The following is a 27995-nucleotide window of genomic DNA, read 5'->3' on the forward strand; positions in this document are numbered from 1 at the left end:
GGAACCATTTATAATTACATTGATAAACCTTTTTACTGTTCAGCAAGCTGATTTTGTATTTGTGCCTGCTGCTATGTTTAATGTGGTTTTCTCAATGAAATGTTAATATGCTTCAGTAAAACACTGACACTCATAAGCCATCGATGAGGTCATCCAAAACGCAGTCCAACATTCAGCATGTATGCCAGAGTGGAATAACTTAATTAAATCCTTCCTCTGAGGATTAAGAGGGTTATTCTGACAAGCTTTTACAAGCCTGGGCATGCTTGCATGGTGCAGAGGAGAGTGGTGCAGAGACAAGGAGGCAGCAGAGCAGCTCGAGGCAGCCCTGGTACAGTGCAACGCCTCCGACGGAGCCTGCTGGGACACAGCCAGGATCTGCAGACTGCAGCACTCCAGACTGTGCCCAAAGACTGGCTCAGGGTGACCCTTGAATCTCAGCTGGGCACAGGGCAGGCTGGAGGTGTGCCATTGTGGGAGAAGCCCCAGGACTGACCATGCCAGAGCAGGGACACCAGCGAAGACACTAGAGCCACGGGTGACCACGCCATAGCTGGGATACCCCGAAACAAAGAGCAGCAGAGGAAAATCAGCAAGAAGCAGATATCAACAGACAAGAGACCCCCAAAGCACATGGAATAACAGACAGAAATCACCATGCCCATAACCACAAACCTCCTGTGCCTCACAAGCAGAGCTGAGACAAAGTGAGTATAACTTGAGGTGAAAATAGGGGAATTTGAGGAGGTGGAATGAGAAGTGCTCCAAGTGTCTGTGCTCTCTTTTTTTTTCTTGTCTCACTACCTGAATGAATGATCAGAAGTTTGTGTTGCCAATGTATTAAATTACTAAAACAAAAAAAAAAATCCAACAATGATAGCTGATAGCTGCTTTTCTCACTGCTTAACTCAGACTGCATGATTGTACTGGGTTTACATGGCCATGTTTCGGCAACAGGGGGAACTGTAGGGGTGGCTTCTGTGAGAAGCTGCCAGAAACTTCTTTCATGTCTGACAGAGCAAATGCCAGCTGGCTTACAGATGGATCCACCACTGGCCAAGGCCAAGCTCATCAATGACACTGTTGGCACCTCTGGGACAACAAATTTAACAAGTGGGAAAGTTGCTGTGCAGCAGCAACAGCAGCCAAAGAGAGGAGTGAGGATATGTGAAAGCAGCAGCCCTGCAGACACCAATGTCATTGAGGAAGGAAGGAAGGGAGGGAGGCAGGGAGGGAGGGAGGGGAGGAGGTGCTCCAGGCAGCAGAGCAGAGATTCCCCTGCAGCCCGTGGGGGTCCATGGTGGAGCAGAGATCCACACGCAGCCCACGGAGGGCCCTGTGCTGGAGCTGGTGGTTGTCTGAAGGAGGGTGTGACCCTGTGGGAAGCTGACATGGCAGCAGGCCTCTGGCAGGACCTGTGGATCCCTGGAGAGAGGAGGCCACACTGCAGTCTCTGTGGGGCACTCACACTGGAGCAGGCTGTTCCTGAAACACTTCACCCCTTGGAAAGGGACCCTTGCTGGAGCAGTTTGTGAAGAGCTGCAGCTAATGGGAAGGGCTCATGTTGGAGGACTGTCTCCCATGGAAGGGACCCCACACTGGAGCAGAAGAGTGTGAAGAGTCCTCCCTCTGAGGAGGAAGGAGTGGCAGAGATAACATAATAAAGTTACTTCAGCCCCCATTCCCTGTCCCTCTGTATCTGTTGGCAGGAGGAGGTAGAAAGTTTGGAATAAAATTAAGCCTGGAAAGAGGGAGTGGTGAGGGGTGTTTTTAAGACCTGGCTTTGCTTCTCATTATAGTGCTCTGATATGATTGGTGATTAATTAAACTAGATTCCACAAATCAAGTCTGTTTTCCATTATGGTAACTGTTGAGTGATCTCTCCTTGCCCTTATCCTGACCCAAAAGCCTTTTGTTGTGTTTCCGTCCCCTTGTCCAGCTGAGGAGGGGAGGGACAAAGCAACTTTAGTGAGCACCTGGGCCAACCAGGTCAACCCCTGACAATGATAAAAATATTATTTTATTTCTCAAACATATTAAAAAAAATCTTCCTCTTGCAGCCCTCCATTTAATCACGGTCTGATGTCTCTTACTCGTACTATGATGTTTCATGCATTGGTATCTTCCCATAACTTTTCATCCTTTCCCAGCACCTATTGGAGACTTTCCTCTCACCACCAGGTTACTGCTGAGGTCCAGACACCTATTTTGGCTGTTCAGCATCAGCCAGGTTTCTCAGCTTCTCCAGGATACTGACTCACTGTGGGCCCAAGTTCATTCAGTCTTTTTGTTTCTTTCACCTACCATGACCAGCCTTTGGCTTCAAACATCTTCCTAGACACACATTAGTCTGGCAGTAGGAAAAAGCCTTGGCACAAGTAAAAGCATATATAGATAAACTGGTTGATGAGTGGATTGAAGGCAGCCTCTCAAATGCAAATTTGATGTCTGCTGTGGTAAGAGGCTTAAAACAGATGAGTTCATTAACATCTGAGTGCAATGACAGATAAGAATGACTCTGAAGTAGCCAAGTCTAGGTTGATTCCAGTATGACTCATACCAACAAACCTAGAAAAAAGCACAGAATCATTGCTGGAGAAAGTTTCTGTCCAACAAGGAGCTAGGAGGAATTGAAAAATGAAAATTATTAGTTAAATTGTTGGTAAATACTTTGATGTATTTCCAAGTGGTTATATATACATATATATGTGTGTGTGTTTATATATATATAAATATATATATATATATGTATGTATGTATGTATATATGTATGTATAATTATATATATAAGATGGGTAAAGAAAAACAGCTGGTCAGTTCTGGAAAGCAGAGGTGCTATAAAAACTTTTAGATTACCTAAATCTAATCAGAGGAATATGAATTTTGGTAGTTTGAGGAAGTAGCTGAGGAAGTAGCTGAGGAAGTAGCTCATGTAAAACGCATTAAACACAGAAAGAAGAGAGCTGAAAGGATTAATGCTGTTCTTCCATGTGTAAACAGAAGAATATTAATCAAGAATGGAAAGGTCACATTGCCTCTCTAAGTACACTGAAGGGATTGCCTGTTCTGAAACTTAATGAATCTCTAAATATATAAATCTGAATGGTTTTCCTTCTCTAGTCATGTTAAAGAAAATCTACATAGACTGCATGTTGCTGTTCCTCTAGGTCCCATCAATCCTTCCTTTTCACTGCATCAGTCTCATCAGTCCTCATGCTTTCTCCTGGTAATGAGCATGCAGAGCTATGCCTGATCTCTGTGCTTTGAAGTGGAAGAAAAATCAGACTCGTGCTTAGATCAGCAGTTAAGACAGTCATTTATTTCTTGTGCTTATTTATTTGAAATTATGTGATAATAGATTTTAAGATGACAACAAAACCAATCTGACCTATATCACAATAGAGATCAAGGCTTATAATTTCCATTATTGGCAGTATTAAGACCTACAAGAGGACTAATTTGTTTAATTCAATGCCAATAATGATAATTTCTTTTCACTACTTGTTATCAAGTTTTGCAGAATCATATTGTTCATCAAGCTGTCTTCATAGGGATCATCCTTTATTGTAGTGTCAAGGGATACTTGGAGACAAAATTTCAGATCTTGACAGCTGATTTGTGCATAAAGCAGCATGTACTGCATTTTTTTGTTCAAATCCCAAATGATGTCTTGGTACTTGCATGTTAGTACAAAGAAGGCCCTGTTCTCAATTCCAGCTGAACAGATATGAGTGTGCAGCTTATTATCTGTCCTCAGGTTGGCCCTCAGGTTCTGGGAACATACTAGACAAATGGGTACACTTTCCCAGGAAAAAGGTCTTTTTCTCATGGAGTAATACTTTTCTTATTTTTTGATCTCACCTTGGGTAAAATATGTTGTTAAAATTAATTCCATTCAAGATATCCCACATTGTAATTTTGTCCATTCTTTGGGGGAAATAAAAAACCCAGACATCTTCAGTATCTCAAGTTTCTACTAAGATCACACTAACAGGCATGTGTGGTGGAATACAAGTGGTCTATATTTATCTTCATTAAGGAGTGAAGTCCATTCATTTATCCATCCACAAATATATGTAAGAAACGGAAAAGCCACTCTTCCAAATGGAAGCTAACATTATGCTTCAAGTCAGATATAAAGCATCCGAAATAATTCTCCAACTCCCACTTCTCTAAGTGTGGAGTTATCACTAGAATAAGATGTTGATCTTTATAATATCAGCAATGCTTAGCATTCTAAGTGTTGGCATGAAATGGAGACTTTGAAGCATCTCAAGATAAGAAAGAACTGCAGACTCTTAGAGTGAGAGTAGAAGTAAAGACAAGCCAAAGGGAGCAGAGACAAAAGCCCCTGCAGTTCTACAGGGGAATCTCAATGGGGATGACGTAGATAGCCAAGGTAAAACCATGAAGATTTAGAACAGTACTTCAAAGAATCAGCTCTCTCTATATCTTTGTGAAAACCTCCAAGTAAATGTTTAGTCTTTGAAGGAGACCTGGATTCTACCTTTGTGCTTCAACTGTCATCATAATTCTAAATCACAAAACGTTTTTAGCAAAGCTGCTATGTACAAATACATGTTTGTAAACAAGAAACAGCTTCAGCAACTCTGGTCACTAGTCACGAATCAAGGAAACAATGGCAAGTTCCTTTTTAATTCTCAACATCTGACTAAGAGTGACATTGAGAAATGCTTTTTAAAATGTCACCTCCTAAATTCTCAGTCTCCTAAAATAGTGCTCCATAGCAATAGTTTAACCTATCTTAGCATTTAGTAAGTAATCCTGCTGTTTTAATAACAACATCGACACAAACAAAATTAAATCCCTGCCACAGACTTCAACTGATTGCTGCTACAGATAAAAAACTCCCCAGAAGATGTATCTTGTTATCATTGTCTTTGGGACAGGGAGAGTGGTTGAGGATTCCATATATCAAATTATAAATCCAGTTCAAGAGTATCCTTATTTCTGTAGGTAAACAAAACCCATTATTGTTTTATTCCAGTGATAACTGAGAATAGTCTACCATGTTTTTCTAAGACTTACAGTGAATAAAACTGTCACACGTAATATGGAGATGACAAAGTATGCAAAATTAGAAGAAAATAAAAAATTAAGGGTGTCCTCACATCAGAAGGGTACCATATTTATTCAGGCATGCCATGTAATATCTTCTCCCTCATAGATTCACTACATAGAAGACAGTTAAGCTAATTACTGAGAATTCATTGTCTTCCTTTAATTGCTTAGTTGTTTCTAGCACATTTAATCAAATACTTTTTTCTCTCTTTCTTTTTCTTCTTTCTTTCTTTCTTTCTTTCTTTCTTTCTTTCTTTCTTTCTTTCTTTCTTTCTTTCTTTCTTTCTTTCTTTCTTTCTTTCTTTCTTTCTTTTCTTTCTCTATGCCTCTATGCCTCTCTTCCTTTCTTTTTCTGTTTCCTTATTTCCTGCTTTCTTGACTTTGGTTTGTTTGTTTGTTTTGACTCTCTGAGGAGCTAATTAATCCATTGTCATCAAGCAGGCAGATACGTGAGTGTTCCAAAACTTAGTTATGGAAATGGCAAAAGTAACAGGTTTGAACAGTAATATGACAGTTCCAGAAAATATTTCCAGTGAATTTCTAAAGTTTATGCATGGCTGCATGAATATATGTTTATAGGCTACTTCTATACAAACTGCAGTGGTGAATATATCTGCATTTTAATGAAGATAAACATTTTCACAGGCAGCTAATCTCACCTAGGTAAATAAAAGAAATTACCCACAAAAACTACTGTGGAACACTGGATTGCTCTGCACTGCATTTCTTGGTCTGTGTAGTCTCATGCTTGTATTTTGTTCTGACAGTTAAGAAAATACATGGTTTAATGGAGAATATCTTGTACTTTCAACATGAAATTTAAAAAAAAAAAGGAGCAAAACAAAAAGGCATAATTTCTATAAGAAGTTTCAACATCAAAGCATTTTTTATTGATACAAAGATGCAAAGTACCTGCCTTTTGAAGGTCTTGGTAATTGCATGTCTCCAGTCTCACAAGATTTCTATTGTTTATCAGCTCTTCTCAAGTAAACTTTCCTTCTATAAGGATTTCTCCTGTTACTTTGACTTTCCCACATGCTATTTTGAATCATTTCCTGTTCTCTCCTCCATGACTTTTTCTCCCAGAGCCACAATTTCTAGTTTCATCTGCCCTCATTCCTTCCTGCTTATACCTCACATAGCTCCATAGCTCTTTCTCTTCACCCTATCATAAAATACTTCCTATTTTCTTCTCTTTAGTATTTTTATCCCCTTTTTTCACATTATTGCTATCATGTATTTTCCTTTTTACATCCTTTTCTGGAAGTATTAATCTCCTCTGATTTTGCTGGGCTCTGGGAGTAGAGAATTTGCTTATAGCCAAAGCAACCAAAATTAACACATGCTTCCTCCCCAAGAGCAGTCACAGCAGCATCTCAAGGATGGTCTTTCATCACCTATGGAAATGTGATTTATTCTACTGAACTCATTTAGGTGTCCTTTTAAAGGCCTGAAAACACAACACAGTAATTTTGATTCAGTATGTTTGCCAGGAATATTTCTCTTAATATTATATTAAAATTCTTTTAATATAATTATGTCCTGGCTGAATGTCCTCCTTAAATTCTGGCCAGCAAAAATCCTATCAGACAAGAGCTCTCCACAAGTTAAAACCTGCAGTAGGACCTTGGGTGAGATTCTAAGAAGTCAATAGCTTTCAGCTGAAAAGCTTGAGTTTAGACAATAGTTGGCAGTCTCTCCTCTCTGGGTATGGGAGAGGAAATAAAATTCAAAAACAAAACAAAACCCCCAAACAAACAAACAAACAAAAACTGAAAACCCCAAACAAACAAAGAGAGGCAGAGATAATGATCTGTAAAATATTTAAATCTCCACCTTGTAAGATTCAGCTAATCTTTTCTTGGGCATGTACCTCTGCACTTAGCACTTACACTCCCTGGCAGCCCCGTCATCCAGTAATTGTATTTTCCCAACATTTTATGAGTACAGTTTTTTCCAAGGTAGGTCAGAACCCAAAAAAGAATGCAGAAGAGTTGTCTGCTAGAGACTGAATCATTTGTGCACACTAGAATTAAATTGCCAATGCCTTATTAGTGATCTTGTGGTGCTAGTTAAGGCAACTAAGGCCATGTTCAGTTGAAACTGGCCTTTGGAAATGATGGTTTGATAGGGCTTAAACCTTCAGTTCAAATGATCTGCCAATATTGAGAACAATTATATTAAGTCAAAAGATAACTCTTCACTTTGATCCTGCCATTCTCTAGGAAATGCCAATTTACATGGCTCTACTGTCATCTGTCTGCACAAACTAATTACTTGCATACCAAACACCCCTTGAAACTTATGTTAGAGTGCTGCCAAATGTCTGACTTCATCTCTACATACAAGTAAACCTCTGTATGATGCTGTATTACTTTACCTGGCTGAATGGAGTATAAGGCAGTAATTGCAAGTTAAGCTATGAATTTTGAAAGACTTTTGAAATTCTGAAGAAAAAAAGGATGACTTAAGAAAGGAAATGCAGGTTTAACTCTGAAATTTCCCGGTTTATATGGATAGAAATCAAACCCTTAATTATTTTTATTCCTTGGTGTGTGTTATTTTCTTGATCTTTCAGATCTCCCTCCTTTAGGTTTTCTATTGTACTTAGAAGCATACAAAACCCATTGTTATTATATAGGATTATGGTTAACACTGGCATCTATTGATTTTACAGCATGTTATTGGTGAACCCATTTAGACACACCATGATTTTCACATTGTTCTGTAGAATTCATCCAGAATCTATCCCTGCAATGGTCTTGTAAAAAATTGTTGGCATTATAGATCAGGCATCTTCACATGCTACCGCAAGCCAGATTTTTCCAATATGCAGAGTACCCATGCTCCAGAGAAGTCCATAGGTGCTGCAAGGCCTCACCAGCTTTGCAAACCATCAGTGTACTGAAAAGTACTAATTTCAAAATAAACACCTACGTACTTGAAAACTAAAATCTGAGTTTCAGTCTCTGATGGCATAAAATAGCATGGCACAAGTAAAGAGGGATTGTAACCTATTGGGTCCAACTCTTTACACAATTAGGGGCATTCAATGAAGTCAATGGGAAAAGAGCTCAAAGGAAGCAAAAAGTTCTTTAAATAGGGGTGGTTAATCTGGGACCTTACTTGAAAGAGTTTTTTTAAGACTCCAGAAGTTTGCATGGTTTCAAAGGGAAAATATACCGGGAGAAGCAATCCATTGAGGGATATGGTCAAACAGAAAGTGTGACTCGCTCCAAAGTCCTTCAGCCTCAGATGTCTGGGAGTCTGGGGAGTGCTTGTGCAAAGCATTGCGTGTGTTGGGCTCTGGACATACTCAGAGGCGGGACACTGAGGTGCAATTAACTTCATCTCTTGTATTTAAAAAATATTTTACAATTATTTTTTTTAGTTTGTTGCTAACTCTTTCTGCTCCACAGCCTTCAAGTACTCCCACCTCTCTTCTGTTTTCCCTTCAATCATGTCTATGCTTTTTTGTTTGTTTCTTTCTTTTTTGACAGGTGGTGTTTTTTGTTTATTTGTTTTGGTTTTTAATTCTTACATTTACCTTTGAGCTACCAGCATGGGCTACAAATAAATTAGTGTTTTAAATTACAGAATAAATCCTGCTGGCACTTCTTTCCTGGAAGTGCCCATCTAATAAGGCCAAGGAAAACTGTGTAAATCCAAAATAATTTTTTCTTCAGTGAGAGTGATGTATGGCTAGAGACCAATGTACTCTGCTTTTTAAGATACTTAAAAAAAAAATCTCTTAACTGAAGTTCAGGGTGAGCAATAAGCACAAAAGTCTGAATCTGACAATCATTCCTTAATTTCTCTTCAAGGAAGTCAAGGATATAAAATTCAGAGACAGCATTTCATTGAGGACAAAAACATTGAGCTCCTCAGTGATGTCACGAGGATTTGGTCCACAAATTTTACACTGAAACACTGACACACCCTTATTGTTACAGTGCACAACATGATGCTATAATTATTCTTTGCTCATATTCAGGACTTGGGATACTGCTTGGACAACTGCTCTCATGTAACACAGCTGGCAAGCTTTCCACTTTGAACACAAAATGGTCACAATCATAAAATTATATTTCTCATCTGAGACAGAAACAAATCTCATGAAGTCCAGGGGCTCATTCGTCCCTTTTGCAGGAATGAAACACAAGGAAAAATACTTAGTTGCATGGCAGCAAGGGGTTTGTGCTGCTATTCATGAGGTGCAGCAAAACTGGATATTTTCTTTAATCCTAAACATGTCATTAGGTTACAGTAACTGTGGAGTCAAAATAATTTGGGGCATTGTCATTGTAAATGTTTTTTTTCACTCTTGCTTACCATATGCAGAAAATTCACACAATCTCTGGAGTTCTGTTCCAAGAGCATTTTGTAGTACATTAATAATATACAGTCTTCTTGACAACGTTGTTGGTGGTTCCAGAGAGAAATAAAAAATAAACTCAGAAAAAATCAACCCCAAATTTGTGTTAAATAAATGTACTGAGTTGAATAACATTTTCTCATTTACTTTTTCAAATATTAATATAATCAACCGAAACATCTCTTTTCAGTTGCAATAATTTTGAAATCTATGCACTTCCCTTTCTCCTCCCAAAAAGAGTGAAGAGAAAGGGAAATTCAAATTGAAAATCTTGATTGAAAAATTTAATTTCACTTGGAAAATGTCACAACAAACTTACATTTTTTCCTCTTATTTTCTTTCAGTGGAAAAGAGCATTTCAATGAAAACGAAATGAATTGATTAAAACTTTCAGAAAAAAACAAATCTTCATTTCTGTCCCTCAAAAAATGTTAACTGACAGATGTCACACAGCTTTACCATACGAAACTTCTCCTCTTGCTTCAAATGCCACACTTTTCTATGCAACACCCAGAATAGGAAGGTAGTTCTTTGTTTGGCACAAAGAAATAGTGCAGAGATTCTTAAAAGATGTTTCCTTTCCTACCCTTGGCCATAATGGCTTTCCCTATTTCACTATTTCCCTATTTCAAGGTTTTCCATGAGTTGATCTTGTAGTATTTATTTTGTTGCTTTTTTAAACTCTGTCACACCTGTTTCTCAACACTTTTTATCATTCATTAACAAACACATCAGCAACAAAAGGAGGACCAAGGACTATCTCCATACTTTGTTGGATGAGAGGCGAAACATAGTGACAAATTTATATGGAATTCAGTGGGGAATATTTTAGTAGCTGCATCAGTAACTATTAGTGGCAATTTACAGTACTGTGCTATTGCATTCCAGCACAAAAAAAAAAAAAAAGGTTAAAAAAAAGTTTAAAAAACCCATGAAGCTATACCAATATGATACTATTTCAATTTTTCTCTTAAACCCTTTCAATAACTTCAAGTTAGTAAATCTGTTTAAATTCATTTGCTTTATTTTGCTAGTAGTATCAGAAAAAGGGGATGGCTGAAAAACAATTATGGAATCAGGGCAAGACTAGATAGAGGTGTCCCCTTTGAAAAGCATGTAAAGCATATAAAGATTTTTTTTTGAGTTTGTGAGGCCCATGCTTTCAATATTGCAATATTTACTTCTGAAATCTGCAGCAAAATCTGTCTAGATGTCCCCTTGGAGTCAGTGGCCTGGTGAAGAAGGAGCTGGTGCTGTGGGGATTTTGGGCAACTTGTATTCCTGCAAGAAAGGAATAGACATAAAGCAGCCCAGGTCTCAAGCTGTTCTTAGTCGATGCAACTTGTAAAAAACTTAAGGTTGGGACATCACAGACACATAGGAACGCAGATGAAAGTATTCAAATTCAGCCTGGAGCACACCATGGAGTTCTGCTTGCTGCAGGACAGGTGAGGATGGTGTGAACTCATTGCTGGCACACTGGGGAGGGTACCTTGAGCCTGTGCTGAACAGAAAGAGGAATCTTACAGCATATTGTAGCTCAAAAGGACCAAGATGAACATCTACTCATAACAAAGACAAGTTTCCCAAACTCATCTCAGATTTGTATTTGCACAATTCAGGGACCTATCTTTGTCATATATTCTGAGGGAAATTCTGTTCAGTTTCTTAATCAGGAAATTTTTTTTGCAGACAAAAAAAATTCAGAGGATGATGATTATACATATATGGACCAAGTCCAAATAATTGCATTATTCTCTCTTTTTTACAGTGATTACCATGTTTTCTGGTGTCTTGTTAGTTTTGTATTTCTAGTGTTTAGGCTCTTAAGCAGTATAATAATATTAGCGCTTATGTTCTTTAAGCCACTGATACAAATTAATAATTTTAAATGAAGAATTTTTCATATTTGGGAAAGCAGAAAACAATGACAACACTGTATTTGTCATGGCACAGACAATTACTAAAGTAGGCTTAGTTCAGAATGTTTTCTTCCTTGTTTGAGAAGGAAGCAAGGATACTAAAACTTGCAAAAATATAATTTTATTGTTTTCAATTTATGTATTACTGATAGTGATAAAGAAAGTCTTAGCAGACTTTAAGTTTCTACCTGTAAGAGAACAATGTTCATACAGTTTGTGAGTAAAAAATACTCTTGTCTCATTTTCTCGTTGAGGTTTTCTACATTTTCTAATAAATTATTCATTGTTTCACATTATGATTCTTGAGCTTGCTCTCAGATCTATTAAATCCCCATATATGTAAGTTTTGTGAACACTGTTTGTAAAGATCATGTAGAGTCTAAGTGCATTAGTGACAGAGGTCACGAAATATTGAAAGATTTAACCACATTGTGAGAGAAATAAGTATTTCTCCCAAAGGCCTAAGAGGTGTCCTGTTCACATATAACACAAAGCCCAGTGCAATATTGACACATGATATCCTGCTATTTGGAATTAATCCATAAAATAACGCCAGCTCCTGTATCAGAGTATTAGGTACTACAACCTTTGCAGAATCTCATGGTGATCCAGGGAGATGTTTTATCATTACAGTAGTCATAGCAAGAGTGGAAGGAAATTAAAGTGAAAAGTGAAATATTCTTAAATCCACAAAAGGGTTTTTTTTTTTAGTTAAAGTTAATTGACTGGTAAAATCTCCTTTAGTGCTTTTTTTTTCCCTCAGTCAAGTTCACAGCAGAATATCAATGAGGTTTGCTGAAATGGAAACTTTTCACTGTGCATAATTAGAGTAAATGAAACGTGCATCCATTCTCAATGTGCTTCTTTTATTTCTGTAAAATTTAATTTCTTTAAGAATTGAGGCAGGAAATAAATGGGGTGAATGTCAACTTACATGAGAAGGGTTTCAAAATTTCAAGGCCAGCTCAAGAACAATGATTTGGATCAGAAATCTTCCTCTGTGATAGTGGCAAACACTACTTCTCAGCCCAATTTGTGTGCCTCAGTTTTGCCTGTGAAAAGGGGCAGTGCTAACAAAAATTAGGCATAGAGGAGAAGAGAGATTTCCCCTCAGTATGCCACTGGAGTAGCCTGATCTGAAAACCTACTTCTGCTCTGATAACTTGGGTTTTCTAAGTGTCGAGTACTATTAGTACAGATAGAGCCAAACTGTGTGCTGTTGTGACTTTCCTGAGAGGACATCTCATGAGGGATTAGTCTGGACCTGTCAGAGCCACCTGGTTTGTAATCTGTGTCAGATCAGAAAGAGAGCTGCACTTGCTCCACATCAGCCTGTAGCAGAGATGGGAATAGGGTTTTGGTGATTCCTGCCCCTGGAAGTCGGGAACCAGTCAGGTTAAATTACAAGGGCTGTAACAAACCACAATACTCTCTATTTCAGCAGTGGCCCCACCAAAGCTGCACTGCACCATGACAGGAGGATGGGCCACTGATGAAAACAGAGAACAGAGGCAAGAAAGAAGAAAGGAAATTATGTCATCCTCATTTGCAGGAGGGAATATGGGGTGAACTTTATCTGAGGACACACAGGTAAAGACTGAGAAGAGGCTAAGGCTGTGTTCTGAACATCACATCCCTGGACATGTTCTCTCAAGCAGGAGTGGTCTGTCCATTCCACTTGCCACCTAAGCCTTTACCACCCACTGCCATGCCAAAGCTTCTCTCTCGCCCCAGCTGCTGAGTGGCATTGGCTGAAGCCACCACCATGGTGCTCACTGCGAGAAGGTTTTTCTGCGCTCCTGTGACAAGCTGGGAATGTGTGTGTGGTTAAGAGTACAAGAGTACAGATGACACCTGGCAGCCTCCACTGACCATTGTCCATCAGCTGAAGCGCTGTGGGTTAGCCACACTCCTGGGAGCACACCTCTTGTCTCAAACCATCTTTTCCTGGCTTGAATACACACAAGGTTCAGCAGTAGGGGTAAAGGGCATGTGGGGAGCAGAAGTGACTAAATGAAAAGGTACATTTCTGGTTAATTAAACCACCCCTGTGGGACTTTTCAGTGTGATTGAACAAACCGTGAAAGCCTTCTGGATGTGCTCAGTCACATGCTACTCCTGGTGCACTTTCATGGGTGCTATCAGGATTCCCAGAGAAACCAGCATAACAGTGATCTGGAAAGCTTTACCTTGTCAGATTCATTACACTGAACTTCCAACCATGAAATGTAAAAAAGACAGAGAGCAATGCATATTTCACTTGGTGGGGCCAGTTTTCCTCATTTTATTATCGCTGGATTTGTAAATGTCAGAGGCTGAGACACAAAACAACAGAGGATGTTAAAATGGTTGTTCACACTCAGTAGTTCTCCGCATTGAGATGCCTCCTGCTATAAAAGTTGAATTTACAAAGCCTGAAGCAACACTCTGCTGCTATTATTCACTTATTACTCTGTAGTTAATAATAATTGCTAAGCAGACTCACAGCAACATCCAGAGCACTGTCACACCCAACACTCTGTGAGCAGGCTGCCTGAGACAGAGCCTGTCCTGAGGAGCTGCCAGCCTGAGCAGATCCCGCTGTCCCAAGCAGGACGTAGCGCTGGACAGCTGCCCGCCGCAGCAGACAGCACTGGGGGCTGGCTGGATGCCAGGCTGCAGCTGCCAAATTGTCTGCTGGGCAGATCATCCTGACTTTAGGAGGTTTCTCAGAGCAGTGGAATTAATTACTTACTGGACATGTCCATATCTCTCCTTTTAAGCAGTTTAAGGGAGACTAACTTGGTGAGGCTGAAGGCAGCTGGGATGAGTCTCGAAGCAACACATTCAGTATCACACAGGAAACCTGTCAAGGAATGACTGGGGGGATTTTGTCCTGGCTTATTACCTGTTCCACAAAAGCACCTTTCCAGTTCATGAGAACTAATGTTTGACTTAAACCAGATGCAAATGTTCACAATTCACTTTAGGAAGAAGAGAGTTGGTTCACAGCATCCTTCATTCTGTCCCCCAGCTCCTCCACTTCTTTGTACAAAGAACTAACTTGTTTTCTAGAAACACTATCGTCTTTTCTTCATCCTCTAAAAAATGCTACTCCTGCACTTTAATTTTTTTGCATCCTGTGAATTGATGCACATAGTAGTAAGAACTGAAAATATGAAACATATTGCTGTTAATTTGGGTCCACATAACTTGGTTTATCACAGAAAAAAACAAATTTACTATTTTTAGAAAACAGTCATTCCTTTATTTCATTTGCAAAGAATTTCTAATCTGAATTTCAGAGAAAAAGCAATCTGTTACTTTCAGACATTCATGTGATGAGGTGATCCATCAGGTGCATGACAAACAAGTGTGTTTTCTGTACAGCATATTCAAATTCCTCCAGTACTACTTCACTTCTGTCCCCAAAACACAAACAGTGGTAGCTATGCCTGAAACATAGACTGATCCTAGATCTGACTTAGCTGTGCTTGAGGAGAAACTATGTTTATGTCTTTGTGTATTTGTTTTTCTTTATGATTCCTGTCTCAGACTTTTTATCCTGCTAACCCTGAGCAAATTTGTCATGGCAAGATGGACATCTGGTTTTACAGGCTTGGGCAAAGTAAGCAAGACTAGGAACAGAGAAGCAGAACATTGGATTATAAATGGCAAAATCCCAGAAGCTAACCTCAAGGAGGGGCAGAAGTTGAAACACTAACACAATATGAAAAGAGGAATGCCATTTAAATCAACAATGTAAAGGGGAAATCTGGTATGGTAACATGGGAAACTTTTCTAGCTCTCTTTTTCACTTTGTCTTTAAAGGGTTTTTTTCCTCTGAATACAAAGAAATTGCATGCTTTCTTGAATAAGATTCCCTGATATGATGCTATTCCAGTTACATCCTTGAAAGTAAAGTTTGTACTAAAGGATAAGCAAATTACAGTGTAGAAACTGAAGAAATCTGGGCCATATAGGATGTATATAGGAACTATTTCCTCCAGTGTAATAATATTTTTTGTCCTAGGCACGTTTCAAAGCTTATGTCCACAGCAAGGTAACAATGCTGCAAATTTAGTAGGTCTGGTATCTAATCCCCAGCTGAAGTGACAACCATAAACAAAAAAAAAAAATTACCCCTGACAACAGACTGACACTACTGGCACATCAGTCAGCTCTGATATGCTGATCACAGGGCCCACTGATCAGTTTCAATATCCTGCCAGGAGCTGATGTATTTGTACTAAACCGTTCAAATATATGCCCTTCACTCTGCACAAGCTGGATGCTATTAGGCAGCAGCTTCTCTTCCCCAGTTCCCCTCCTCCTCAAGAAATATCTGGCATGCAGAGGTGCATAAGGCCTGGTCTGGTTGTCACTTCTTATATCCTGGTGCTAGGGCCATCATGAGAGGAACTCATCTGGAAGAAATTACTCTTCAGGGGCTGCTGTGTTTTGCATTGTTTTGAATTGCTAAGGTAAAAATACTTGGATAATGCTGTTCCTGTGGTCTCTCTGAGCTTCGTGTATTTTATTTCAGGTACCACGAGCAGTTCTGGCAAAGTAAGCAAGTGCAGCATCTGCTTGGCTCTCTGGAGAGGTGTAGCCTGAACAGGCTCCCTCTCTATGAAAAAGCCTTAGGGAAGCTTGGTGTTACCAAGCTAAGACTCCTCCTGGAACTGCCTTGGAACTGCCTCTTGGAACTGCCTGCCTGGAACTCCGCCTGGGGTAAGTGCTGCTCATGGTGGGGTCGCTTGATAGCTGTCTATACAGAGTGCATATCAGTCAAGAGTTTCCTGCCCTGACAGCAGATACTAAAGTATGTAACATAAAGTGTGCAAATTGCAGATTTTAAATAAGAGCTTTAAAGGGCAATGAGAAACTTCAGTATAGTCAAGCCAATGTGTTTCAGATTAGTTTTAATAAGCAGAGAAGATATAAGCAAGGGACAGGGACATTTTTCAAAAAATCTTTTGAGGATTACAGAGTGAATCATGGAGTCATTTAGGTTCAAAAATACTTAGATTTGTTTAAAAAATAGAATTACAAGGAGAACCAAACCTAGTAACCTGGAAATCATACAACATTGAACTATATAAAACTATATAAAACATTCTCATGAAAGGTAATGTGCTCTTCTGCATATTGTACAGGAGTCAAGCACGGAGACTTTGAGCTGGATCATCTCTAAAGCACAGCACCAGGGGAAAACAAATTATGACCTTTTGGGCTCCTTTTATATCCCAGTTTGTTTTTTCCTCACTCCCTCAATTATCTCCACCTTATATTTTTATTTGCACCTCAGTTCTTACCCATCTTTCATGCTTCAGGACTTCAAATAATCTCTTTTAAGAGGAGAACTCCTTGATAGGCTGACTACATTGCAGGTTTTCAATAGACAGATTTCATGCACCATCCTCTGACACACCTAATCCTAGTTTTTAGAAGAAACAGAATGCTAGGTGTCCAAAACAGTGGCACAGATCAGGTATGACAATTTTTATATAGGTTGTGCCTTCTTGAGACTTTACTGTCCATTTCCTTGAATTCCTGTCTCCTCTTGTCCCATTCAGTCTTCTCTAAATCGTCTCCTTTTACAACCTTTCTCAGTTCACTTTAATTCCTCTCTTCTACTTTCTTTTCCTCTATTCCATCTTTCAAATACATACAATGCTTATATTTTTGCTGCTATGACCAATAGCCTAATGATGATTAACTTGTATTTAATTTTACATTGTTGGATGTAATTTTCATCAAGCTGTTGAGAGAAATGAATGCACTGAGTCTCATAATCACTGTCCATGAGCAGAGCAGAGCATTTCAGGAATCAATGCTTGTCCCAGGCGTGCACTTCCCCACACATCCATTTCCTGCCAGAGCCCATGTTTATCAGCTTTCAGGGCATGCTGAAACTTGTCTGATAGGAGTGTATCACCCTTTGCAGGAAAACTTATTAGCATGTTTACTTTCACTTTCTGGGCATCAAATGTTTACTAACAGCATTCTGATATTTCAGATTACTGATATTTTTTGCCCATCTACTATACCAGTTACTGACAAACAACTGAGTTCCCCTAATGATGATTATTCTGGGACACAAACACATTGTTTTCTAAACTATATTTTCTCAGCCTTTATCCCAGCCTTCCTCAGTCTGGGAAGTGAAAATCACATTGCTTTTAACAAATGAAGGACACAATTTCTTTCGCATTTTGATGAATGTGAAGGATCCACAAGTTCTTATGCCTTTTGCTGTCCAAGCTACAATGGAGCTCAACCTGAGGTTCCAGACTGTGGAAGGAAAATAACACATGACTGGAAGGAAAAGAGCACAAAAATAGCATCAGAAGAAAGCTTTTCAGTTTGCATTTTCTTAGGCTGTGTATGTCTCCAGTAAATCAAAGTGGCACAGTGGCAGACAGCTCAGGCTCTCCCTGGCCAGCCAAACAGAAATTAATAGGAACTTCTTTGTTGAGTGAGGACATTGGGAAAATCACATGTCCATATAGGAACAGCAGAACTAAGAGAAAGGCAGCCATAGGTCCTAGATTAATTCATGTCAGGTAGGTTACATATGAATCAGCGTCTGAGGAGATGGAGTTGAACATGTTTTACTGGGACACCACGGCTGGGAGCAATGGGAATGTCAGGGAAGTGCTCCCCAGTACACAGGCCCCAAATGTGCAGCGCTGGCATACAGGGCCACAAGCCAAGACAGATCCCAGCAAGGATCCAAATGGTGCTCAAACAATACTGGACCATGCAGGGGAGAAGTCTGCACATTACATAAATAAAAGCTCCTATATGAGGTGATTTTCTGGGCTCTACAAGCAGTCAAATGAGGGCTGCTCCTGAAAAATAAGCAATATAGCCTGAAAAGGATATTCTGAATTTTTTAATGGGCTGTCCAGGAAGAACAGGAAAACTTATATACCTAAGTGGCATCTATATAACTACCAGCAGTTTTAACACAGTCTATGCCTTACTGGGTGCCATTTCAGGAAGATTGGGCAGGCACAACTGTCCAGCCACTGGCTGCTTTACTTAACTTGCTTAAATCAGAAAATATTGTCATGCACCAGTGTCTTCTGGGGGAAGCCAGCACTGCTCTTCTGCTTGTTGCACATTGCACCAGGCTGTTTACCATTTTTTCACAGAACTTGATCTATCTTGTGACATTTCTTTCCAGTATAAAGGATTTTTTTTTTTTTGCCAAATCAGTATCTGTGGTCTGCCTTCTGCTAACTTGTTTAACAGGTTTATTTTTGAAACAAACAGAAAAAAAAATATGTGTAGGTATATTACAACAGAATGAATTAATTAATTTAGGAGTGGGACTCTTCTTCTTTACAGAAAACTGTTGGTCTCTCTATTCTTCTAGTATATGTCTAAGTGGAAGAAGGTCCAGATGGCTGGTGACTAGATTTGGTTGCTAAAAAGTGTCTATCCTTTAACATTTGCAAATTCATCATTTTCAGGCAGAGTTCTATGCTCCTAAAGACCTATGATTGTCTTATTTGTGACAACATGGAAAATGAAAGAGGTACGTAGAAAACTCCTATGTGGTGGTACTATCAATTATTTCATGGTGTTCTTTGGATACTTCTAAGCTTACAAAAAATGAGGAGTTCAGAGCAAGAATTTTTTTGGCTGAACTTTTCAGTAAACCCATTACAGTAACATACCCAGAAGTTTGCACTGTATGCTTGAAGAACATTATATCTTTACATGTAGGAATGCCCTTTGGATGGAAAAAAAAGCCACTTATGAGCACCTTACTTACTAAAAGCATTTTTGCTCTTCATATCTCTTACGTATTCATATTATAACTAAAAATTGCAATCCTGAAATGTGGCATCTTTTCCCCTATTTTACACAGAAATTCTCTCACAGTTCAAGGTTAAGAAAGACATTCCAGACAATGACTGAAAGAGAATAGTATAAAAATGCACACTGATTTCTATTTTCAGAACTGATCAGCAGTTTAAGACTGCTCTAGCAATTTATGTGGTGTTTCCAGTTTACTGGAAGAAGAAGTTAAAATTTAAAGAAGAAGTTAAAATTTAAAGAAGTTAAAATTTATTAGCACTTGAAAAGTACCATGCTAATCAAGGTAAATTAACTACTCTGATTCCTTGATTGCTAGACAGTTTACCATTTCAGAGGTACTTTAAATAAAACTAGTTTAGGAAACATTTTCTGACAGCAGATCAGCTAAAAGTACTACTTGTGCTGGGAAAAGATAATTTTTTCTTTCATGCTTTTTCATATGTAAATTATCATGTTTTCAGTAAATAACTGGTCCATATTGCTCCAGTGGATATTTATTTTCCTTTCTTGCACTTTTCACTTCAAGACTTCATTATATTCATCCTGATAAATATTCTGTGTGCTACCACCCTGCCCGCTACTCCAGCACAGTACGGAGGAATAATGCATGGACTACAATCTGGAAACCTAAGCCTGCCACACCAATTAGAAATAGTTCCAGCAGGACTGATGATAGTCTAACAAATCTAGCATCAGAGTTGCTTATGAGTGCATATTTTATGTTTTAAAGATAAGTATATAATTTTAAAGGGAAAGGCTCATGAACATTACTCTTACCTAAAGGTGAAATTCAGACACACATAAAAAAATGCAGTAAGTCAAGCTAAATGAATTTTCATTTTATTCCCCAAGAGGTGGTGGAGAGGAAAGCAAATCTTCATTGTCCATGAGAGTGCTTCAACTCTGACGACAGCAAGTGGGGTCCACCCTAAACTCAGACCCTGTGGCCCCTTCAACAGCATTTTCTCCCAGCCAGCCCACATTCATTCGGGGAGGGGATCATCTTGGGTGAAGCAAGCTCGGAGGACATGGGGCTGCATAGGTTAAGGTATCACCTCTCAGTTATCTACACACACTGGAGATGCTGAGCTGAAGTCTGCTTCATCTTTTGCTCAGGTCTTCAACCCCAGAAAAAGGTTCTGCGTGAATAAAAGTATGAACAGAGAATTGCACCAATAATCTGTGTGCCAGGCTAGAGCTCCTTACGTGACAACATAAATTCTCATCTGCAGCCCACGACACCTCCAAGAACAGAGACCACAGTTTCTGCCAAAGCCCTGCTAGCAATGCTGGCACCAGTGCTTTGTGCTGTTTAAACCAGATGCTTCTTATTTAAGAAAGTTATTGGAAACATATAACATAACTAAGAAACTGATGGTATCTATGTTCATATCTAGCCAAGCTGTACAGAACTCAAGGCTGGTTTGCTTTAGGAGTGGGCTGAGATTCCTGATTTTCTGAAGGAGATAGTAAGTGAAGTTGGAGGACTAGAATTAACTTAGGAGAGGAGATAGTTGGAGGACTAGATTAGCTTAGGAGAGTGGCTGTGAGGTTGTTCATCAAGTGAAACCTTTTCAGGGTGGTGTGACACTAGAGTGAAAGTCTCCTATCTGCTCATGCTCAGTGGTTCAGATATCACTAAAAATATGTAGGTCTATGCAAATCTGCAGACACCTGGCTTGTGTTCTGGTGATATTGCAAGTAATGCAAAAAGCTTGGTTAGAAAAGTTAAAAACTAATAACAATAGGTCTGTGTACCCACAATCCCCACATTTCTGCTTTCCTTTCTTCTCTCTTGTTTATGAAAGGCTGCCTGCCTTGCCTGTCTTTCTTCAGATCTTTTCCATTTCTAGTAAGGAGCTATCTAGCGTGAAAATCCTACCTCTGCTTTTACATATTCTTCTCTGTCCACAATATTCAATAGAGTTGATATGGTTTTGGCAAGATATAATTTTTGTTTTAAACCTTTTCAATCCTGTTCTCTCCACACTGTCCCTCTTTCCCTTGAGGAGCCTTCCAGCCTAAAAAAAAAGAATGTAGTCCTTTAAAAATCCAAAACACAAACAAAACAACACAACCTTGAGAATTAGGTTTTGGGAAAGTGAAAAATATGTGCAGTGTGATAACTAAGCATGGGCAGCTATGCTGTGTGTCAGATATTGCAAGCTGGATGTTTTTCTTGTGCTCATACTGATTGTAGTTATCTTTCCTGTTTCTCACGGCTCATAAATTATACACCCCTGCAAACCCTGCCAGTTGGAATTTAGAATTTTGTCCCTTTACCACTGGGAGAAATTGAACAATTAATGAAACAGTGACAACTAGTGCATCCTCCCTTCCTGGGAGGGACAAAACACATCCAATGTGGCTGCAATATTCAGTTACTAATACCTCTATGTTAAATTCCTTAGGCCTAAATCTGAAAGAGGAGCAACCTGTTTTAATATTCCATTTCAAAATGTTTTTGCAAAAAAAAAAGCAGGAAGAATAGGATGATGAGGAAGCCATCCTGCTCTCCTGTTCCCCTGGGTGACAAACATAACCAGAGTTTTTGCTGTTCTCTGTTTTTCATTACAGCCACGCTCCAGAGACACATGCTCCCTGCTGCTGTAAATACACTGCTTCGAATGTCAGACCTGATTTACTCTGTTTTTTGGAAAGAGAACAAAGAAAGTCAGTTTTTGAACCCAATAATGACAATAAACAGTAGTTGTTTGAAAATAGTCCAGACAAGGGACTAAATAAAGAGAGTGCTGCTTCTGCAGTTAACTATTATCCATACTATTTCTACTAGCTGTTACTCATAGTGTAAGCACTTCCATAGGCATTAACAGTGTCACAGCTTGTCAAAAAGTAGTCTTATGAGCCAAGCCTTGAAGAACAAAACACTTGTGTGTCCTAAATTTCCACTGCAGCAACGATAAGTGTTGTGGTTTAATCCCAGCCGGCAACAAAGCACCACATTACCGCCTCTTACACTGCCTCCTCCCTGCCCCCAGAGGGGTGGAGAACTGGAACGGAGAGGTAAACCTCATCGGATGAGATAAAAATAACTTAATAATTGAAACAAAATATAATTATAATTATAAATGTGCTAATAATATTAATAATTGTAATTATAAGCAGAGGGAGAAAGAATAACAGGACCCAAGAGACAAAAGCAATGCACAATAGAATTGCTCACCATCCGCTGACTAATACCCCTCCCATCCCTGAGCAGAGATAGGCTCCTTCTGGGTAATTCCCCCAGTTTAGGTACTGGACATGATGCTCTGTGACATGAAATACTCCTTTGGCCAGTTTGGGTCAGCAGTACACACTATGTTCTCTCCTGACATTTTATGCAGCTCCTCATTGACAGAGCATGAGATGCTGAAAAATCCTTCAACTAAGGATAAGCACTACTTTACAACTGTCAAAACATCAGTGTGTTATCAGCATTATCCTCATACTGAATCCAAAGCACAGCACTGTACCAGCTACTACAGATTAAAGTAACTCTGTCCCAGCCAAATTCAGGACAATAAGAAATGTGACTGTCCTGAAACACAAATGGTAAACCCGAACATGATCTGCTAACTTCGATGTCACATTTTCAAGCAGAGTTCTTTTTGGATGCATTTATGTGGCACAACACAGGGCTTTGTGAGGTTATCCAGGCTAGTGTGGACCCTGGAAGCAGCATGGTGCTGTTCAGAAAGTCTCCATCGAGGTGAACATACCCTCCTAATGCAGCTATGTTGCTTTCAGCAACTCAATATTGCACCTTATTGCTAAACCTAGAAAGTCATATTTAGAATTTAGTACTTTTACTTATATAGACCCATATAGATGTGCCTCAGAAGCCTGTGTTTGGATTCTTGTTTTCGAAAACCTTGCCTGCAAGGTTTTGCACGAAAAATTGAATGTTAGTCAAATTATCCTATCTAAACGTGTTAAAATATTTGACTTACTCCTGTAAATATGCAAGGCATCATGCAACTCAGTGTTTTCAAACAGATTACATCCTGTATAAAAGGGGGGCGTACTCTACAAAAACACGAAGCTACTGCAATAAATTAAAGTGAAAGTGAAATGTTGTCTAAATTCTTATGCGTGGAGCTGCTTCACACTTCTGCTCGATGCATCTCATTCTTCTGTGATTATTCAAAGCTTGTACCTTCCTAGGATTGAAAACATCAGCCCCAAAACTGAAAATTTCATGGAAACAACTTTAATGGTGACATCTTCTGAGTGCCCTCTTGCCACTAGCAGCATAATTTTTTTTTTCCACATGGTGCGTACAAAATTTTCTACAATGTCTAAACAATGCAGCACAGTCAACAATCTTGTTCCTGTTAATTGACAGATCTACACTTCCATAACTATTCTCAATATAAAATCACAGCTGATGCTGCCAGGTTAAGAAACTCACAGCATGATTTTTGGGGCCAAGTCAAACACAAATTACCCTGTGTTCACACTGGTAACTCCTTTTCTTTTTTTCTTTTTTGTTTGTTTGTTTGCTCTGGATCTGTGAAATAAGAGCTTTGAATTTGTTCTGATATATTAGCGTTTATTGGATGTACAGAACCACCAATTTCTGAACCACTTGGCTTGACAATCTGTGCTGTGAGTAAAGTCCCTCCTCTTGCTTCTGGCCCTGCCTTGCTGCTGCCTGGACTCTAGGCACTGCAAACCAAAATATCACCAGAGGAACTACAAGAAAAATATTTTCTGCTTGGCAGCTCTTTCTTTGTCAAACAACAGTAGTGCTAACTTCACCATACCACTTTTTCATGTATACAGTTTCCATGCTTTCCACAAAAATTCTATTTCCTTTAGTTCAGAGTTACTCCTAGCTGCCTGGCCCAAAGCACTGCATGTCTTTATTTCTAATGCAGCCTGATGGCTTAGGGCAGGAATGGCAAGGAAACTCACCTCCATCATCTTCATTTTGCACCCCCCCCATGCAAAATTCTGTGCGTTTCAGCAGGTCTGGTACTCTCACTGGTATCAAACATCTTGGTTTCTGCATCTCTGGAGGGATGTCTGTCATGTTAGCTAATGCCACAGCTCTCACCTTACACTTAATGCAAACCTCAGCCTGTGGAAAGCAGTGCCTTGTTTCACCCATACTGCCAAGCCCCACTGGGGAAGGTGGGAGACACAGAGAACCACTGCCACTTGTTTTGCACTATAGGGTGCTCACGGCTCCATGGAAGTCTCAGATTCTGCTGCTGCAAAAGGGAGTCCAAATGTGAGTGGGACCCCACCACCACCCATAGGGAACACATAGCACTTCAGACCCTCCTTAACACAATATGAAAAATGGAAAAACTAAAACCAAGGCAGAGAGGAGTAATTTGATGTTGCCTTCAGCTTTCCTGTGGCTCAGAACCAGGTGCTCTGGCCCAAAGAAGCATGTGCCAGCATCCTTGCTTTCTGGGCCAGTCCTCTTCCCCTGTGAAGTCACTGCACCCTCAGTGAGGCGCTGCCCCTGGCTCTTGGTGTGGGTGTGCAGTCCCACACACCCAGCCTTCACGCACTCTCTGACTTCAGCAGCTCCCAGGTGCCTGATGTTTAAAACAGTACCTAGGACTTGGCAAGACATTAGGCTGATGGTTCAACTAAACAAAGCTCATCTCACCTCACTGTGAGCCAGTCTGCCAAACAAGCAATTAGAACCAAAAGAACCTCATTATTTTTATTTAGTTTTAATGCTCAAGCCTGTCCCCTTGATCCTTTGAATTATAAAGCAATTGTGGAGCTTTATTGAACTGTACCTACCATGGAGCCTTTAATGACCTCCTTCTAGGCACCCTTCACAATAATCTGTTTAGATTATCCCACACCAAGTTCCATCTTCAAGTAGCAGGTATTCCTAGCCTTCCTATGATGCTTCAGTGAACCTTCCTGAGCTCCTGCTGCCAGAAAAATCTCTCATGGGAAAAAATGAGCTTCAAGAAGCTGCCACTCCTATCTTACTGTTCTTTCATTTGAGGCAATGGGAGAGAAATGGTGTTTGTGGCATTTCTCTTTATCTCTGTGGAGTATCTATTTCCAGAGATTGTTTTGGCTAAGGATTTCTTGCAGTGGTTTTCCAAAACCAAAATTAACAAATTAGATGTTACTACTTTCCCTCTAATAAATTTCACACAATTTCAAAATACTTAAATGCCTTAGAAATATTTGCTACTGGAGTTTGTAAATATCGTTTTGAAGAACTTAGGGTTCTTGGTTTTGTTTGGGTTTAGGTTTTGAGTTTGTGTTGGTTTTTTTTTCAGTTCCTCATTTCATTTCATTTCATTTCATTTCATTTCATTTCATTTCATAATTTTTCAAGCCTTGTTAGCTGCAGCCTTATCATAGGAGATTTTTTCCTCACCTCTACTGAGATGGGCAGATCTAATGTTTTCTTGTCGATTGGTTGGTTAGATAGATTGGCCTCCATCGTGTAAGGGATAGTGAGAGCCTGGAAATAGCCTCCATGCACTAGTTAATGAGTAGAAACACAGGAATTTGAACTACTAGTACCCTTATTTCTGCAAGCAAAATTTGTATTCCATATTTAAATGAATGATGTTGGCACTGCAGGACGATGAGTTAAAGGTAGTATTGTTCTTCCTTTAAATTCCCTTAAAAATAATCTTCCTCTTTCCTCCTTTCCCCAACCCCAAGAGTAGAAGGCTTGAAATTGCTTGCTAATGGATCTTGTTCATGATTTCAGATGTGTTGATATGATGATGCTGTAGCTGGAACAGCAGGAGTACACAAAGCTTGTGAGTGCTGGAAACCAGTGTGCCACTCTGCTTCTAAATGGGTCCTGCACTAAATACAGAGGGATTGTTTGCTGTGGAAAACAAAGTAAAAGAATAATTCTGTCACTGAAAATAATTTGAAAATATATTCAAAATACATTGAAAATTTATTGCTGTAACCAGCTTTGCTTTCTGTCATATGCTCTTTTTCCAGTTGGACAGCTTTCACCCTTCTTTGTTCATTCTAAGATGAGCCATCTTCTCCAGCCTTCTTCAAATCACCAAGATGCAACTCCAAGTTTGTCTGAAAATCCAGATGGAAGATTACAAAATCTATGTATCTTAAATGAGATGGATGAGTAATGCAGCTTACTTGTCTAAATCACTCAGCAATCCAAATTACATGCCACATGGTACTCCTTAAGCTAGTCAAGCAGAGTTTCCTTTTTTTTTAAATTAATTCAGTCTAAATGCCTTTAATAACTTCAGAGCTGAAAAGAAAGAGCACTGCTGTAAACAGTATTTTGGTTTCATCTGACCTTTGCATTATGAGATCAGCTTTTAAGATACATTATCTGGAAATATGATGGTCCTTAATTTTTCCTCAAACACACCTGGCTAATGGATCTTGTCTATATTGATATTGAGGGATATTGAGCTAGAAAAACATGCTCAGGAAATTCAAAGGGGATTTTTGGTGAAAGTAAGGCAATACATTGTATCTGCATTGCATCTATAGTGCCTTGGAAAGCATATTTGTGGTGCTTCCCAATGAACATAGCAGAATAAATGTTTGCCTGCTTTGCGCAATATTTTCATAAAGAAATAAAACACTCATTTTAAAATCTAACATTGCATCTACTTACAATTTCTAAAGCTATGTTCTTCAATTTGTTAGCAGAAAAGTACTGATCCTGTAAGCTTCAGCAACATCAAGTAACCTCTGTAGCTCCCTACAGATTTAATCAATAAATAAGCTCTCTTCTGTTGTTGAGCATTTTCATCATCAAATGACTTTGTATAATGCTGTGAAAGTGACCAACTATACTGTGTCACTGAAGAGAAAAGGAAATTTGCTGTCTCAAAGCATAGGGAAAGGAGAATAATGGGTTATAATTATTTCCCTGGAGCTTCATCAGTGGGCTTGTGGATAACCTCAGAGGTAAGAGCTGTTGCCTCCTGGGATCTGATCTCAGAAGCACTCAACAGGGACGTTTGGACTCTGCAACAGGAAGCAACTTGACACCAGACATGCCCCAAAAAGAGGACTGAAGCAGCAATTTCAGCAAATGGGACTGCCAGATTTCCTGTATGTAGGGAGAAGACGGGAGTGCTTTGTAATGTGCCAGAATGTGTGTGCTTGCTCTAATAGTAACTTCTAGGGAGCTTCTTGAATCTCTAGCAAGAAGACAGCAGCTTGGAAAAATCCTCTTGGGAGTTTTGTTCTGTGTTGAGCCTTGGCTTCAGTCACCTTATTGACCTCTGATTGAATGACTCTAAAAGACAACAAGAGTTATGAGATGGGGAGATCAGGATTTATCTTGCAGCATTTTACAACAATTCTGTTAGAACTAACTGAAGGAGACCTTTTTGCATCTCACTATTTGAGTTTCTTTTTAAGGCTGTCATCATAAATTAGGCTTTTAGTTGATCTAGAGAGGCGGTCAGTTTTATTCCGTCTTTCTCAACATAAAAAAATAATTTCCAGTAAACTTTCTGTGTTGTTTTTTCAGACTAATATTTTATATTTATCTCCCTGTCCTGTGTTGGGACTATTGCAACTTGTATTCTCCCCTCATCGTGCTCCCAGTGGAGAACAAGAGAAGTAAGAATGTAAAGCAGCTGTTCTGTACAGGTACCCTGTCCCCTGAAACAGCCCTTGTTTACTCTGTGCTGCCCCTAGAACCAGATGTAATGCACCTGGTGTGAATGAAATTAATCATAGATCAATTCACTGAATGTTTTTACTTCAGCTGAGAGATGTTTTCTGGCTCTTTAAAGGGGGGCAGAGTACACCCTTTAAATTTTGTTGAAATATATTTTAATATAAAATATACTAAA

At 39.3% G+C, this 27995-nt stretch overlaps 1 protein-coding gene and 1 long non-coding RNA gene across 3 annotated transcripts in view; one reads left to right on the top strand and one right to left on the bottom strand.

Moving 5' to 3' along the window:
• Positions 1-27995, bottom strand: part of ST6GAL2 (ST6 beta-galactoside alpha-2,6-sialyltransferase 2) — a 171608-nt gene that overhangs the window by 138255 nt on the left and 5358 nt on the right. The window lies entirely within an intron of this gene.
• Positions 296-27953, top strand: LOC119701012. Its single transcript, XR_005256980.1, has 3 exons — positions 296-707; positions 18843-18907; positions 26149-27953. It is a non-coding gene; the product is annotated as an uncharacterized LOC119701012 (long non-coding RNA).

The sequence above is a fragment of the Motacilla alba genome, chromosome 1 (assembly GCF_015832195.1).
Source record: "Motacilla alba alba isolate MOTALB_02 chromosome 1, Motacilla_alba_V1.0_pri, whole genome shotgun sequence".
Lineage (NCBI taxonomy): Eukaryota > Metazoa > Chordata > Aves > Passeriformes > Motacillidae > Motacilla > Motacilla alba.